Consider the following 4,884-nt stretch of genomic DNA (forward strand, 5'->3'; position numbering starts at 1 on the left):
GTCTTTTCAGGATCTCCCCTTGGACCATTTGGTCCAGATTACGGAAATCTGCTGTCGGGACCTACGTTGGTGGCTGCTTCGGTCCAACCTGGACCAGGGGCGACCCTTTGCCCTTCAGCCTCCTGTCGCTATGGTGACCACGGACGCCTCCCAGATAGGGTGGGGGGGGCATTATCTGGACAGGGTCTGTCCAAGGTACATGGCAGGCTCACGAAGCACACTTACATATCAATATCCTGGAAATGAGAGCGGTGCTACTGGTGTTGCAAGCACTTCATCGTGTTCTTCCCCGGGGTACCATTGCGATCCTATCCGACAACATGTCGGTAGTCTGGTACATACAAGCAAGGCGGAACCAGGTCCTACCCTCTTTGCCGAGAGGCCATGAGAGTGTGGCATTGGGCGATTTCTACCCAGCGTTTCCTAGTGGTAACGCACATTCCGGGGAAATCGAATGTGATTGCAGACAGGCTGAGCAGGACCCTTCTGTTGCCCCACGAGTGGTCTCTCAACGACAGGGTGGCTACAAACATTTTCGCCAAGTGGGGCCTCCCTTGTTGCGACTTGTTCGCCAGCCCTCACAATGCAAAATGCAGGGAGTTCTTTACTCTGACTCCCTCTCAGGGGCAGATTCCCAGGGACGCTCTAGCTCACAGTTGGCCCTCCGGTCTACTTTACGCCTTCGCTCCGGTTCCCCTTCTCCCGAAGGTGATACAGAAGGCGATTAAGGCGATTTATCTGGGAAGCGACATGATTCTGATCGCTCCACACTGGCCTCGTCAGGTTTGGTTCCCCTTCCTTCTGAGGTATGCGGTGGAGGGCCCATGGCTTCTGGACCTGGTGCCCGACCTGTTAACTCATCAGTTGGGTCAGTCTCATCCATCCCTCCGGTCCTTGAGGTTGGCCGCCTGGTTACTCCACTTCCAACCTTAGTCAGAGATAACTCTCTTTCTCCAGACGTTAACCACATTTTGTCCTCTTCTCACAAACCTTTCACTACTAAACTGTATTCCAGCAAGTGGAAGAGGTTTGCTGTTTGGGCCCAGCAACGAGGTATAGATCCCCTTACCGCCTCAGTACCTCAGGTTTTAGAATTCCTAGCTTCTTTGTTTTATTTGGGCTCTTCAGTTTCCACAATCAAAGTCCAACTGGCGGCTATCTCTAATTTTCATGTCTCCTTTGAGCCTTCCTTAATGGCAAACAGGCTTTGCAAATCTTTCCTTAAAGGGGCGTGGCTCCTTCGGCCCCCAATAGCCCATCCTGTGCCTCTTTGGGACCTGAATATGGTTCTAGCTTCTTTAACTTCCTGCCCTTTTGAACCAGCAGCTACTTGTGATATGAAATTTCTATCTTGGAAAACTGCCTTTTTGGTGGCAATAACCTCTGCCAAGCGGGTCTCAGAGCTTCAGGCTCTCTGTTCTAGTCCTCCTTATTTGACTTTTCACAAAGACAGAGTATCTCTCAAGTTAAATCCCTCTTTCTTACCCAAGGTAGCATCCCCCTTATGCATTCAACAATCCTTGGAGCTTCCTGTGTTTTTTCCCAAATTCTCCAGTAACGCAGAATACATTTTCCATCAGTTGGATGTTCATAGACAACTGCGTTTTTACTTAAGTAGGACCAATCAGACACGAAAGTCAGATCAGCTGTTTGTGTCCTTTGCAGAAAATAGGTTGGGTCAACCGGTGGCTAAAACCACCATAGCCAAATGGATTAAAGATTGCATCTCCTTCATTTATTCACAGTTGGGCAAAGAGCTACCATTCCCAATCAAGGCTCATTCTACCAGGGCAATGGCTACTTCTGTAGCATTCCACTCCAAGTTATCGATAGATGATATCTGTGCGGCCGCTACCTGGACTTCTCCGCACACTTTCATTTCTCATTACAAGATAGATGTGGCTTCTCGAGGTAGAGCTTCTTTTGGTTCCACAGTTCTCAGGAGTGTTTTCCAATGAGCCACCCGGGAGTTAGGTGCTAGGGATGCTGTCCCATCAGTTATGAATGTAGGCGAGATAGGATCCCATTACATCTTTTAGTTATGTACTTACCATAACTTCGGATGTATGGGATCCATCTCGCCTACATTCATACGTACCCGCCCTCCTTCCCCCTTCCCATTGGATTTAGAGGAAGTGTTGCTTCTACTGAGTTCTTTTTCTTGAAGGACTTTAGTTTGTTACAGTTGCTGTTATGTTTTCTGTGTCTGGATGTAGGTATGAAAGCGAACAAACAAGATCTGGGGAAGCAGGTGTGGTGCATTCTGGGATAAGGGGTAGCCCAGCCAATTAGAGACTTTGTTCTATTGTATAGTGGCCGAGTCGGAGCCAATGGATCGGCTCCGAACCCATCAGTTATGAATGTAGGCGAGATGGATCCCATACATCCGAAGTTATGGTAAGTACATAACTAAAAGTTACTGTGTCCCAACACTACTGTTAATTTATCCCAACATTGAGAAGTTAACAGTGACTCCCGTGTTGCACATACGGCAGCTGTAACAGCAGACAGCATTAATAACCATACTTTTACTGTGTCCCAACACTGACAAGGTAACAGTGTCTTTAGTGATGCAGATATGGCAGCTGTAAGAGCAGACAGCATTAATAACCATACTGTTAATCTGTTCCAACACTGAGAAGATTACAGTGTCTCTAGTGATACACATAACCACACTGTTAATCTATCCCAACACTGATAAGATAACAGTGTCTCCACTAATGCACATTCGGCTGCTGTAACAGTAGACAGCATTAATAAGCATACTGTTAATCTGTCCTAACATTGAGAAGGTAACAGTCTCTAGTGCTGCACATATGGCAGGTGTAACTTTCAGTAGTGCATATACACACCTAATGACAGCAGTGCATGTAGGGCATGGAGTTGAGTGGACACACACAAGTAGTCTCCACACCACAAACCATAATGCACATACTCACATATATTATACTCTTACCTGCTGTGAAGTGTTGGATGTAGCAAAAGATGCCCACACCTGATGAAAAGAATAGGGTCACACAGTATGTGGTGGGCAGCATGGCAGCTGGGGAGGTCCACCACTCCATTTTATAAGGTGAGTGAGCATTTGCACAATGGGAAACTATCTGTGGCAAATAGTGGACTGTGTACATATCTGTCAGCACAAAATGTGACAACAGATGTGTAATACAGGTGGTGCCTGCATCCTTAGCTGTGTGCGCCACAGGTGAGAATTACCTCCAGTCAGTTAAACCTCTACAGTGGTTTTTGTTTCATTTCACACTTTAAACTTCGCAGGGTCTACATACATTAATGGAAAAGGAAACAAACGGTAACAACAGTTTTCATTGTTATTATCACGTACTATGCGTATATTGTTTCTTTTTAACAGATTTCATTCAGTCCAACATTACGTGAGTTCCTCAGTTCCTACCTTCCTTTAAACCTCATTCCTCCTGAACATGATTTTGTGCCCACTGTTCTCAACAAACTCCATCTATTTTTATGAAATTTGCTCTTTTCTTTTTAAAAATGTTAAATAAGTAGTAAATAGAACAATCCCACCTCCATATCTTCTGTCACTTTTTGCAGTATCCAGAACTTCCTTTACACTTGGAATAGATTTTCATTTCCATGTTTGTAGTAATTGCTTTTTTTCAGTAGCCAGTGATATTAAACTAAGTTAGGTCTCACTGTATCTAGGCAGTTAAGATCCTATATCTCACCTGAAAAGAATCATTTCCTTGGGTACAACTATTTCTTCCAACATTTTTGAGTATTCCATAGGGAGTATTTGTTAATATTTCCAAAAAACATATTCACAGTTATCTCATTCCTTCCAATCACAACTGCATGGTTTGCTGTCTGCCTGAGAAAAAAATTCTCAGAAGTCTGCTTAGAGTGTAAAAATGCCTATGCAAATAGTTTGATGCAAAAATGCTAAGCTTTTGAACTTTGTTGTATACTTGAGAATCCTGCAAATTTCTTCCCATTGTTCTTGTGTATATATTTTTTTCATTCCGTTTTTCCAATCTTTTTTAACCTCATTTTATTAAATCGTATAGTTATCATGTAATATTTTATATTCTGTACTAATTATCCCCCTTTAGTTTTAACTGATTATCCCTTTTAAGTGTAGCTTCTGTTCTAAACTCAACTAAAATTTGTACCAGAGTGGTCTTTAACGTAGCATTCACCAATCTCTTTTATAGATTCATCGATAGCCTAGTACTAATCTATGAACCTATGATCTAACTGCCCTTATGGGCCATTTTAAGCCTAGCCAATTACACTATATGAGAATTAAACCCTGCAACTTGTGTCTATAAGGTAAACAACTTAACCATTATGCCAGCCATCTCTTATACTCTGTTATCAATCACTAATAGGGAAGACAGCCCCTAACCTGCAGTCAAAACTTCTGCTTAGCTTTATCCTACTCTATTAATTTTCCCTCCCAAGTTATTTGCTCCAAGCACCTTGGCTTCTTTGTGAATTTCCTCCAGTAATTCCATCGTCATTTTGCATGTTTTCTATACCCTACCTGCAGACATGCCTATTGACACTGGCTTAGTTCTTTCAATATGTTCTATTACTTTACGAATATAATAATAAGTAGCTGGTGTCTTATGAAGTTGCATCCAAAATCCTAATGTCCTAGTATTCCCATGCTACAGTATTCATAACATGAGGGGGATCCCACCTAGGTGACCCGAACGTCCAGCCAATATACCAAAGACTTAAGCTACCAGAAGGTACATGCGACTTGTCACTTTTATGGCTGATGCTCAGCTCTTGTATGTGCTATCTGCATGTACCATCCTCAGAACTTCTCTCCACCAGTCTGAACATCTTCCAGCTGTCCATCTGATTGCTGAAAGTTTGTTCTTTCAGAAAAGTGCCCCG

The sequence above is a fragment of the Protopterus annectens genome, chromosome 4.part0 (assembly GCF_019279795.1).
Source record: "Protopterus annectens isolate FY-2018-M chromosome 4.part0, PAN1.0, whole genome shotgun sequence".
Taxonomy (NCBI): domain Eukaryota; kingdom Metazoa; phylum Chordata; order Ceratodontiformes; family Protopteridae; genus Protopterus; species Protopterus annectens.